Genomic DNA, 13,866 nt, shown 5'->3' on the forward strand with positions numbered 1-13,866 from the left:
CTACAGGGGTAAACCGCAATTTATTATTTATTCTTTCACTTTTTAATGAATATTTGGGTCATTTCTTGTTTTATTCCAATTACCTGTTTTTTCCTTACAAATAAAACTGATATGAATATTCCTGTAGAAGTCTCTTTGAACATATGCTTTCATTTCTCTTGGTTTAGCACCTCATAGTGAAATGATTAAGAAGTATAGTAGGTGCATGTTTAACATTTTAAGGAACTTCCAAGCTGTTTCCAATGTAGTTATACATTTTACATTCCCACCAGCAATGTATGAGGGTTCCAGTTACTCTATGTCTTTGCCAACACAGAGTCACTCGAATTTTAAACATTTTAATAGGTGTGGTGGTATCTCATTGTGATTTTGACTTGCATGTCTCTAATAACTGATATTGACCCTTCCCATGCTCATTTGACATCCATATATCTTTGGTGAAATGTCTTTTCCAATGTTTTGCTCATTTATTAAAATTAGATTGTTCAGGAACTTCCCTGATTATCCAGGGGCTAAGACTCTGCACTCTCAATGCAGTGGAACCAGGTTCGATCCCTGGTCAGGGAACTAGATCCCACATGCCACAATTAAAGATCCCCCACAACTAAGACTTGGTGCAGCCAAATAAATAAATATTAAAATAAAATAAGTCACCCTGCTAATTTAACTTATATGCAGGGTACATCATGAGAAACGCTGGGCTGGAAGAAGCACAAGCTAGAATCAAGATTGCCAGGAGAAATATCAATAACCTCAGATATGCAGATGACACCACCTTTATGGCAGAAAGTGAAGAGGAACTAAAAAGCCTCTTGATGAAAGTAAAAGAGGAGAGTGAAAAAGTTGGCTTAAAGCTCAACGTTCAGAAAACGAAGATCATGGCATAAGGTCCCATCAATTCATGGCAAATATATAGGGAAACAGTGGAAACAGTGGCTGACTTTATTTTGGGAGGCTCCAAAATCACTGCAGATGGTGACTGCAGCCATGAAAGTAAAAGACGCTTGCTCCTTGGAAAGAAAGTTATGACCAACATAGACAGCATATGAAAAAGCAGAAACATTACTTTGTCAACAAAGGTCCGTCTAGTCAAGGCTATGGTTTTTCCAGTAGTCATGTATGGATGTCAGAGTTGGACTATAAAGAAAGCTGAGCACCGAAGAATTCATGCTTTTGAACTGTGGTTTTGGAGAAGACTCTTGAGAGTCCCTTGGACTGCAAGGAGATCCAACCAGTCAATCCTAAAAGAAATCAGTCCTGAACATTCATTGGAAGGACTGATGTTGAAACTGAAACTCCAATACTTTGGCCACCTGATGCAAAGAGCTGACTCATTGGAAAAGACCCTGATGCTGGGAAAGATTGAAGGCAGGAGGAGAAGGGAATGACAGAGGATGAGGTGGTTGGATGGCATCACCAACTCAATAGACATGAGTTTGGGTAGGCTCCGGGGGTTGGTGATGGACAGGGAGGCCTGGGATGCTGCAGTTCATGGGGTCCCAAAGAGTTGGACATGACTGAGTGACTGAACTGAACTGATCCACTGCTTCCAGTACCATTTATTTATAAGATTATTCCTTTACCATTAAAATCCTTTTGCACCTTTGTCAAGTGAGCATATATGTCTGGGTCTACTTCTAAACTCTCTGTTCTGTACCATTGATCTGTATGTTCACATTTATGACAGAACCACACTGTCTTTTTTTTTTTTTTTTTTTGTTTTAACCACAAGTATTTATTGATGGATCGAAGAATACAATTTTAATGGAACAATAAGGCACAACTGTGGATTAAAAGTTTGCTACACAGCCAAAAGGAGGAAAAAGCCATCATCTTAGGAACTTTAAATATGCAGGTCAAGGAGCCTCTGAAGTACCTCACTAATAGACCAGTGTTCGACAGTTCTTCCCTTTTATAAAATTCCTATATTACATCACTTGATCACAAAGTCACACTGATACTTCTCTATGAAATCCTCTCTCATTTATACTTGAGTCATCCAGCCTGGCTACCCTTTCTTAAGGGTACTGTCTTGATTGATTACTGTGACTTTATAATAATAAAGTTCAAATAACAGTATAAGGCTTATAACTGAAAAGTGGAAATAGTCTGCTTTCCAGTCCCTTCCTATTAATCTCCATCCTTCTCCACACCCAAGTCTCACTATCTAGGAGCCCACCAAGAATCACCTCATTAGAACAAAAGTCACTCTTATCACCCAGGAAATTCCAAGAGATTTAGGAGCTCTGGGTCAGGAATCAGGGTCAAAGATCAAATATTACAACAAAAGATGTCCTTATCACTCTTCTTATCACTTAGGAGTTTTAGGAACTCTGTGCCAGGAACTAGGGGCAGAAAGCAATATATTTTTTTTTTATTATTTCACATATATCTCATATTTGTTTTACTTTTATTTTTACCTATTTGTTTCTTTATACTTAAACTGGGACTCCCGGAGGCAATGAAAAGTAGCTTTATATCTACTTTATGTATTTTTATATAGCTTTGGCCTCTTGATGCAACTTTTTAATCAGTAATTTTAGACTACTTACATCTCATATAATTATTAATATGACTAGATCTAGATCTACCATCTTGTTATCAGTTTTCCTGTTCTCATCTGTTCTTTCTTCCTCTTTCTGCCTTCTTTTGGATAGAGGATTTTTAACAATTCCACTTATCTCCTTTTTATGGCTTATTATAAAGCAAATTTCTTGTTTTATTTTAGTGGTTGCTTTAGGAATTATCATATACGTATTTCATATATCATATTCTGGCTTCAAATGATGGTATACCACTACAAGAACTTTGCTGTCATTGTTATTGTTGCTCAGTCATTCAGTCGTGTCCGACTCTTTGCGACCCCACGGACTGCAGCACGCCAGGCTTCCCTGTCCTTCACCATCTCCTGGAGCTTGCTCAAACTCATGTCCATTGAGTCAGTGATGCCATCCAACCAGTCTCGTCCTCTGTCGTCCCCTTCTCCTCCTGCCTTCAGGTTTTCCCAGCATCAGGGTCTTTAAAGTATCATATTTCTATTTCTCAAGCTAAGTCAATTTTGCTTTCTCTAGCCCACAGCTTTGGCTCCTATTGGAGAGTGTTGTGTTAGCCCTGGGATACCATTATGAAGGTATAAAGTTAGAGAACCAAATGACCTATACAAACCCTGGTCTAGCCATCCTTTCTCTCCGTAAGTTCCCTGAGAGAGATATAGACACGAGTTGAAGCAGGAAAACAAAGTAATGGTTCATTATCACCTGGGATTTAAGCTTTAAATCCCAGCGCAAACATCAAGTGAGCATGGCCAGAGCACATTAGGTATTTATTTCCTTTTTCCTGGGCTAGAGTCCTAAGTGTCCCTCATCCCCAAATGCAAATACACATCTCAGAACTTTACCTTTCAAATGACAAATTAAACCATTCCGCTATCCTTTTCTCTGTATTCCAAAACTTGTCAGAAATTCTTCAGAGATAGATTATACTGGGCCAAGCAGTTAGCTCAGTTAAAGCATCATATCACTAAGGCCAAGGTCAGATACTTAATCTTCTTTTGAGCTACTTGGCCCAGTGCCTACTGATCACAGGGAGAAAAAAGAGGGTATGTGGGTTAAATAGTAGAAACCTACCCCGTTTTGGAGAGCATATCTTTAAGAACATGCCTGAGTGATTTGGGGGTGGCAATATCCTCCCTGCGTAGGAAGGCCACTGCAATATTTACCTGTATAACTACATGAAAATGAGCTTGAGTCCTGTCCAGAGGATGCATATGCTAAAGCCACCCTTTAAATGCCAACATAAATACTTTGTGTGTAAGGCTTTCCTATTCAGAGAAAATGCCTCTGGGATCTGAGAAAGAGGCTTGAATTCCCTAAACCAGATTGTTCAAAGTATTGGAATATGCTGTCTTTTCAATAACAAAGGAGCATGACTTTGATCATGCTTATTTTCATTATGAATGATTATTTCTATTACACTATCCCTCCAAGGGATGGTACCAAAGGATTTCCTGAATCTTTTAAAATCTATTTATAGATATCATCAATGAAATGAATACTCAGATTAGTTAGATTTCCTAATTAGCTTGGAAGAAGACCTACGTTGCCTTTAATGAAATTTCTGGAACAGGGAAGCAAATGCTATTGCAACAATGGGATAGTATATGCTCTGGCTTAGAATAGTGCTTATTAATTCACATAAGAGAAACAATTTCCTCATAACATCATTAAGTGAGCCCTGAAGGCAGAGACAATACTGATAGATGGCAAGAATAAACATCAGAAGTGTTTTCCAAGTATACCATGTGTTCTAATTGTCCACTTACCAGTTAAGTCACAAAGAAAGTCTTGGTTTGTAATTTTATGCTGGCATTGTGAATAAAAGTACTACTGCTGATATAACAGCCAATAATGTGTGTTGCAAAGCAGATCAACTTTTTATGTAAAAATTATTATTTCATGTAGTTCTTCAATGAAAAGTTAGTCCACATTACTTTCTCCATTTAGGGAATCATTCTATTAAGTCAGTCTATAAAAATTTGTTAATTATTCTTGATTTTAGAGAACCTAAGGTTCTTCATTGGCCAAAGAGACAATAGATTTTTTGAAAGTTTATGGGAGATACTTTCATAAGAGGAGCTCTTTGGATTTAATTTAGGGCCTTTTGGTGAACCACTTAACCTCAGTAAGTCTCCATTTACTCGTCTGAAATGGTAAAATAGAGCTAATAATATGGAGAAGGCAATGGCACCCCACTCCAGTACTCTTGCCTGGAAAATCCCATGGACAGAGGAGCCTGGTAGGCTGCAGTCCATGGGGTCGCTAAGAGTCGGACACGACTGAGCAACTTCACTTTCACTTTTCACTTTCCTGCATTGGAAAAGGAAATAGCAACCCACTCCAGTGTTCTTGCCTGGAGAATCTCAGGGACAGGGGAGCCTGATGGGCTGCCGTCTATGGGGTCGCACAGAGTCGGACACGACTGAAGCAACTTAGCAGCAGTAGCAGCAGGTGTGCTAAAATAAGCTTTCATTTGCCCCTCCAGATATTTGCTTGCTGTTTCTTTACCCAACTTTTTAGCCAGGAAGCTAACTTTGTATGGGCTTCATCAATGGGCTTCCTTGATTTCTGGCATCAAGTTGGGTTCATTCTATGGGAATCACAGACAGGATGACAGAGATCATCAAGAGAATGTGGTCAGGGCCTTTATTCTTTCTAGCTCCCTCCCTACTAGCTTATCCTGAGTTGGGTACATCCTTTTGCCTAGAGTAAGAGTCTCTTTACCCTTGTGTGATGGCCCTCTCCAAACAGTTATACTTTCTACTCTCTTCTCTTGCCCGTTTAGGCCTAGGGCCCTAGAAACTTAGTAGTGATAATGGCTACCATCTAAGAGTGCTTCAACATCACTTGTTGGTTTCCCTTTAACCTTATGGCCACACCTATATAAATAATACCATTGTTAATCTTCTCAGTTACTCCAATTGAGTATGTTATTCCTGCTGGCACCATGACTGGATACTTTAGGGCACAGATTGTCTGCAGGACTAAATGAAAGGTCATAATGAAAAATATGAAGCATACACAAACATTAGGTCTTATATCTTTATCAGAAGTCAGGTGTTGAATAACATAAGTGGCCACTGAAGAAGTTCCAGGTAGTCCTAATGCATGAGATTGAAATGAAATTCAACCAGACTGCAACTAGCCAACTTACAAAAGTTAAGTTGCCAGGGCTGAAGAAACTGATAAGGAGTAAGCAGAAACAGAAACACATGTGAGGTAGCCATTTGAATAAAACATGAAGCAGTGAAAGCTCTCAAATAAGATAGAAGAGGGATGTGACAGGACATAACCCAAGACAACCTCCCAAGACAACCCCCTACCCTTGCCCCCAGTCTCTGAGTAACGTTGTACCTCCACCATTTCGAGTACAGAGCACCATTTTGCCTCTAAAGCCCAGACCTTGGCTTTCATTTCTCCAGTAGTTTCTGTGCCCCACATTGTCCACTACAGTAGAGCATATCCATAGTCAGTTTAGGGGCTTCCCTGGTGGTTCAGCTGTAAAGAATCTCGCCTGCCAATGCAGGAGACACAGGTTCAATCCCTGGGTGGGGAAGATCCCCTGGAGGAGGAAATGTCAACCCACTCCAGTATTCTTGCCTGGGAAATCCCATGGACAAAAGGGCCTGGTGGGCTACAGTCCATAAGGTCTCAAAGAGTCAGACATGACTGAGCACACACACACACACACATACACACAGAGATTAAGAGTATTCACTACTTTGCTTCCACCTCAGTGCAATTTGGGGGTTAAAGTGCTCTTTAATCTCTTCTACACCATCCCTGTTTCACCATTCTTATATTCTGCAGCTCACCCTCTGACCCTTTGGATTACCTGCTTTTATGGTTCATTCACACTATTCCACTTCCAGAGGGTTGAGCTAGTTTCCTATCATACGTAAATGCTTGAAAAAGCAGAGGCATTGCCTATTCTGGGCCCAGGCCCACTCTCACCTTCAAGCTAATATTAACTTCCCTGAAGCTTTGTGAATTCCAAGTCAGCATCCCTGTACTATGCCTGCTGAAACTTTCTGAACTAGATCCTCCTCTGCCCAGTAACCAGAAGCCATTCTCTTCCTCCCCTCAATCCTGGCAGCTGCTTCAGTCCCCCAATCCACTCAATCCTGAGCAGCTTTGAGACCTAACAATTATTCTCTTCAGGTTGCTATCCCTTTGACAACTCTTCCCCTCCCTCAGCCCTTTTGTACCACCTGAAGCTCACAAACTCTCAAACCTCTCTAGAACAAGTCTGCTAGATAATATGACAATACAACAGTAACAATCCACAACTCAATTATAAGTCAGTTTCCCTGGCCCCAGATAGCAGCTACTGCCATATCTACATATGAATTTAAGGGAGAGGGACTCTGCCAGAGAGCATGGAGAAAAATCAGGTCTTTGAAGTATAAGTCACCTGTCACAAAGAGAGCTAGGTGGCTTTTCCTATAAAGTAGAAGCAAGATGCTCAGCATTACTAATTACCATAGAAATGCAAATCAAAATTACAATGAGGTAAAGATGCTCAACAGCACTAATTATCAGAGAAATGCAATGAGGGATCACCTCACACTGGCCAGAATAGCTATCCTTAAAAAGTTTACAAATAATAAATGCTGGGAAAGTTGTGGAGAAAAGGGAAGCCTCCTACACTGTTGGTGGGAATGTAAATTGGTACTGTCACTGTGGAGAACAGTGTGAACATTCCTCAAAAAACTAAAAATAGAGTTACCATGTGATCCAGCAATCCCACTTTGGGGCATATATCCAGAAAAGATGAAAACTGTAATTTGAAAAGATACAGGCACCCCCAATGTTCACAGCAGCACCATTTATAATAGCCAAGACATGGAAGCAACCAAAGTGTCCATCAACAGAGGAATGGATAAAGAAGATGCAGTATATATATGTGTGTGTGTGTATACATATATATTATAATGAAATATTACTCAGCCATAAAAAAATGAAATCTTGTCATTTGTGACAATACAACATAGATGGATCTGGAGTGAATTATGCTAAGTGAAATGTCAGACAAAGAGGAATACCACATGATTTCATTTATATGTGGACTGTAAAAAACAAACTAACAAAATGAAAACAGACTCACAAATACAGAGAACAAACAGATATTTGCCAGAGGGGAGGAGAGACTGAGTGAAATAGGTGAAGATAGTTAAGAAGTACAAACTTCCAGTTATAAAACAAGACACAGAGATATAATACTGCATGAGGAATTTAGTCAAAAATATTTTTAATATTTAATAATTTTATATGGGCACAGATGGTTACTAGACATATCATGGTGGTCATTTCATAATGTATGTAAACATCAAATCATTATGTAGTACACCTGAAACTAACATAATACTGTATGTCAACTATGTTAAATAAAATAAAATAATAAAAATACATTTAATTAATGTGAAAGGAAGAATCAAGAAACAAAAAAGAGAATAATAGATGAATAGTAAATTGTAAGCCTACATATAACCATACCAATAATTACATTAAATGCAAATAGATGGACTAAATTCTCCAATCAAAATTGCAGTGATTCTCAGGATTAAAAAAAAGACATACTCAGACACAAGTAGACTAAAAGTAAAGGCTGGAAAAAGATACCATCAAAATACTGATATCAGGCATAAGAAAGCTGGAGTAAATACATTGCTGCTGCTGCTAAGTCGCTTCAGTTGTGTCTGACTCTGTGCAACCCCATAGACGGCAGCCAACCAGGCTCCCCCGTCCCTGGGATTCTCCAGGCAAGAACACTGGAGTGGGTTGCCATTTCCTTCTCCAATGCAGGAAAGTGAAAAGGGAAAGTGAAGTCGCTCAGTCGTGTCCGACTCTTCGCGGCCCCATGGACTGCAGCCTACCAGGCTCCTCCGTCCATGGGATTTTCCAGGCAAGACTGGAGTGGGGTGCCATCGCCTTCTCCGAGTGAATACATTAATATCAGACAAAATAAACTTCAAGACAAAGACTATTATAATGACAAAAGAGGTAATGCAAGGTGGGTGGAAGATGGGAAAAATGAGTGAAGGTGGTCAAAAGATACAAACTTCCATGTATAAAATAAATGTCATGGGGATATATTGTACAGCATGGTGATCAATAATGCTGAATTGAATATTCCAAAGTTGCTAAGGGTAGATCTTAAAAATTCTCATTACAAGAAAAAAAATTTTAACTATGTGTGATGATGCATGTTAACTAAAGAAAGAAAGTGAAAGTGAAAATGAAGTCGCTCAGTCATGTACTAACTCTTTGCGACCCCATGGACTGTACCCTACCAGGCTCCTCTGTCCATGGGATTTTCCAGGCAATAGTACTGGAGTGGATTGCCATTTCCTTCTCCAGGGGATCTTCCTGACCCAGGGATGAAACCTGGGTCTCCCACATTGTAGTCAGACGCTTAACCATCTGAGCCACCAGGGAAGTCTGTTAACTAAACTTACAGTGATAATCATTTTGCAACACACACATATATCAAATGATTACGCTATATAGTTTAAACTTATACAATGTTATATGTCAATTATACCTCAATTTAAAAACATTTTTAAAAGAATTAATATTTTAGGGATACATAAACTTTATAAATATATGTGAGCTTTAAAAATCAAGAGATTGACTGCAAAGTGGCATGAGGGAACATTTTGAGATGAAAGATATGCTCTATATTATTATTGTGATAGTGGTTACACTACTACATACATTTTAAGACATCAAATTGTTCACTTAAAATTGACAAATGTTAATGTTTGCACCTAATGAAAAAGAACGAAATTAAAAGCAAAACATTCAATATAAATATAACATATATGAGTATGTATGTTAGCCTTGAATGTACACACTAAGCGGCAGTTAGTTTTCATTTGGAGTATCCTCATCAGAAATGTACGCTCCGGGGGAAATTAGTGTTTATAGGACTCTAATCAGGAATCCACACCATTTACATGACTACAGCAAGTGGTTTTAAAATCTTATCCAAATATGCATCCAAATGTTCAATATTTAGCATAAGCACTGTTAGAAACAAACAACTTTATGGAGAAATTAATCGTGTAGAAGAAAATTTAAACAGGTACCTCTGTCCTGAAATGAACAAGGTGTAGTAGTAGTAATGCATGTGTGCTCAGTCATGTCCGACTCTTTGTGACCCCATGGACTGTAGCCTGCCAGGCTCCTCTGTCGACACATGGGATTCTCCAGGCAAGAATACTGGAGTGGGTTGCCATTTCCTCCTCCAGGGGATCTTCCTGACCCAGGGATCAAACTCCCTTCTGTATCTCCTGCACTGGCAGGTAGATTCTATACCACTAGTGCCAGCTGGGAAGCCCAAACAAGGTATAACAATCTGGCAAAGCCATCAGTCTGATACCTATGAAGAGCACCCTGAATATGCTTGTTTTCAGTTTAAAAGAGAACCCTGTCACCATTCCAGCTAGGAAACTGGCTAATCATGTCACGAGAATGTTAGTTCCATCCTCCTCAGAATGAACCTCATACAAAGTGCTTGTTGGAAAACCTACAAGGACAAAGAATGCAGCACTGTGCAGGTTTTCTGCCTGCTTCCTAGTGAATATCTGTAATTGATGCAGAATTTAGGTTGAGACTTGCCGTCATTGTCACATACCACCCAGTGGTAAGCTGGGGAGAAGCATGTTACTGCCACCTCCAACTGTCAGAAGCCAATTTCCCAGGTGGCTCAGATGGTAAAGAACCTGCCTGCCAATGCAGGAGCCGCAGGAGACACAGGTTCAATCCCTGGTTCAGGAAGTTCCCCTGGTGGAGGGCATGGCAATTCACTCCAATATTCTTGCCTGGAGAATCCCTTGGACAGAGGAGCCTGGCGAGCTGCAGTCCATAGGGTCACAAAGAGTCGGACATGACTGAATCGACATAGCACGCGTGCATGCAATGATATTGTGCATAGCCAGAGAAGCTTCAATCAGTTCATAGCAGCATTCCATTTTATCCAGAAAAGTCCTCATGTTCCTTCTTTGCTGCTATTACTCATGTAGTTTAAAATAGGTAAATTTTATATCAGACAAGTTCCTAGATCTAAGCTTTCCACTCAATTTCCCTGAGTTCTCCAGTAAAGCCTCTTTTCTTCTGGATCTTGCTCACAAAGTCAGCTTTACCACAGGCAATTTATAGGGAACAATTAATACTGTGATTTTAGGTGCCTTTTGACTGTTACAATATTAAACTCTGCATGAAATCCTTATGAACAGCATGTCTACAAGCAATAATGTTGAAACAGGACCGCCCAAAGGACACTGATTAGTCTTGATCATGGCTGCATGTTTTGTAAATATCAAGTTTTATTAGAGCAGAGCAACACCCCTTCATTTATGTACTGTGCATGGCTGCTTTAGATCTATAATGGCAGATCTGCATAGCTGAGACAGAGACCATATGGCCCACAAAGCCAAACATATTTCCTATCTGGACCTTCACAAAAGTTTGCCAACTGATTCACTGAAACAGTGCCACTTCTAAACCAGTAATCGCTACATTTGACTACATAAGAATCACCATTAAAAAAAAATCACCATTAATATCTGTTTTTATAGTTGCTAGTTCCTCCATTTTAGATTCTTTTTTTTTTGAAAATTTCTTCTGAATTTTTTAATGCTTCATCCATTTAAGATTGCCTCACTTTTGAATAACTACTTAAATTTTCTTCTGCTTACCATTTCAGTTATATTCTATATTTTTGAATGTATATTTTTCTCATTTTTCATTTATAAATAGTAACAGTTTGTAAATTTATCTTGATTCCCTGTTTAGCCTAAGATTTATTTTAAAAGGTGTTTTGAAGATTCTAAGTAGACAGAACCTATTTTTTGATACACTTTCTTTACTGATTTGCTATTGCATTACATTTGAGGCAGAGAATTTGATCTATATGATTTTTACTTTTGGAGATTTGTAGATCCTTTGTAGCTTAACATGTAGTCAATCTTTAAGACATTTCCAAGTGAGTTTGAAAATAATACTTATGTTTTTTTCCGTAAAATGTTTACATATATATTAGATAAAATTTGTTAATTATATTATTCAAATTCTTTTGTCTACTAGAATTGCCATTTTATGAGAAATATATTTGTCTTAATACGTTTGGGCTGCTACCAAAAACATAACATAGAGAAGATGGTTTAAACAACAGACAGTTACTTCTCACAGTTCTGGAAGTTGGGAAGTTAATATCAAGGTGCTAGCAGATTCAGTATTTGGTAAGGACCTGCTTCCTGGTTTGTAGATAGCCATTATGATATAATAAGAAATACATATTTTGCTCATTATCCCCAGATCCTGACCAGAGCTCCCAAAATTTTTGTAATTTCCTAAGCAATACAGGTGCCAGGAGAATCTTTTGTCCTAATATTTGGTATTTGACCTCAGAGATCCTATATCCCTTGGAATTCCCTGAGTGACAAGAGCATGTTCTTTTTCTAATGAGGTAATTCTTGGTGGGCTCCTAGATAGCTCCTATATGGGGGTGGGTCACATGAAAGATGAAACCATGATTAGAAGCTTAGAACTTTAAGCTCTAACCCTCATCCTCCAGGGAGGGGAGAGAATCTAGAGATTGAGTTAATAATCAATCATGCCTACCTAGTGAAGCCTCCAAAAAAATCCTGAAAATACTGAGTTCAAAGAACTTCCAGGTTGGTGGTATTCTGGGGACAGCATGGAAAATCTATGCACCTCTCCCTCACACCTTGCCTTGTGCATCTCTTAATCTGGCTGTTCTTGAGTTGTATCCATTTATAATAAACTGGTAATCTAGTAAGTAAACTGCTTTCCAGAGTTCTGTGAGACAGTCTAACAAATTATCAAACCCAAAAGAGAACTGTAAATTTATAACTGATGGTCAGAAGCACCAGAGGCTTAGGTTAGCAACTGGCATTGAAATGGGGGGCAGTCTTGTGGAACTGAGCCCTTATCCTATGGATCTGACACTAACTCATGGTAGATAGTGTTAGAATTGAATTGAATTGTAAAACATTCAGCTGGTGTCTGCACAGAATTGGAGAATTCTTGGTATAGGAAAAAAGCCCAAATATTTGTTGCCCAGAAGTATGTCATAGTAGTAGAGACTGAAGAAACAGAGTTTTTCCATTCAGCCATCTTCTCTCTGTGTCCTCATACTGTGGAAGGCTGTAGAGAGCTCGCTGGTATCTCTTTTATAAGGAGACTAATTCCATTCATGAGGGCTCCACCCTCATGACCTAGTCACCTCCAAAAGGGTCCCCCACTTCCAAATACCATCACAATGGGGAATTAGGATTTAAACATATGAATTTGAGGGCACACAATCATTCAGTTGAAGAAGGCCTTATCTCTCCTTGCTACACTCTGGAATTCTGCATTCACTTGGGTATATCATTCCCTTTCTCCTTTACCTTTCGCTTCTCTTCATTTCTCAGCTATTTGTAAGGCTTCCATTTGTAAGACAACCATTTTGCCTTTTTGCATTTCTTTTTCTTGGGGATGGTTTTGGCCATCACCTTCTGTACAATGCTATGAACCTCTGTCCATAGTTCTTCAGGCACTCTGTCTACCAGATATAATCCCTTAAATCTATTTGTCACCTCCACTGTATTATAAGAGATTTGATTTAGGTCATACTTTAATGGCATTTCAAGATCTTTCTGTGTTGTTGGATATTGTCATTATAGACACGCCTGAACCGGCTAAGTCTGCTCCTGCCCCTAAAAAGGGCTCTAAAAAAGCTGTGACCAAGGCCCAGAAGAAGGATGGCAAGAAGCGCAAGCTCAGCCGCAAGGAGAGCTACTCCGTGTACGTGTACAGGTGCTGAAGCAAGTCCATCCGGACACTGGCATTTTGTCCAAGGCCATGGGAATCATGAACTCCTTCATCAAGGACATTTTCGAGCGCATCACTGGCGAGGCATCACGCCTGGCGTGTTACAACAAGCGTTCGGCTATCACATCCAGGGAGATCCAGCTGGCCAAGCATGCCGTGTGTGAGGGCACTAAGGCTGTCACGAAGTATACCAGCTCCAGGTAAATATAATATGCCTAGCCGCTGTTAACGGAGAAGGCAATGGCACCCCACTCCAGTACTCTTGCCTGGAAAATCCCATGGACGGAGGAGCCTGGTGGGCTGCAGTCCATGGGGTCGCTAGAGTCGGACACAACTGAGCAACTTCACTTTCACTTTCACTTAATGGCCTAGTGGTTTTCCCTACTTTCTTCAATTTAAGTCTGAATTTTGCAGTAAGGAGCTCATGATCTGAGCCACAGTCAGCTTCAGGTCTTGTTTTTGCTGACTG

General features: G+C 39.6%; 1 pseudogene; it reads left to right on the forward strand.

Annotated features, from left to right (window-relative positions):
- The first annotated feature begins 13,203 nt into the window (after window positions 1-13,203).
- LOC123331698 lies at window positions 13,204-13,601 on the forward strand (annotated as a pseudogene).
- The last annotated feature ends 265 nt before the right edge of the window (window positions 13,602-13,866 follow it).

The sequence above is a fragment of the Bubalus bubalis genome, chromosome X (genome assembly GCF_019923935.1).
Source record: "Bubalus bubalis isolate 160015118507 breed Murrah chromosome X, NDDB_SH_1, whole genome shotgun sequence".
Taxonomy (NCBI): domain Eukaryota; kingdom Metazoa; phylum Chordata; class Mammalia; order Artiodactyla; family Bovidae; genus Bubalus; species Bubalus bubalis.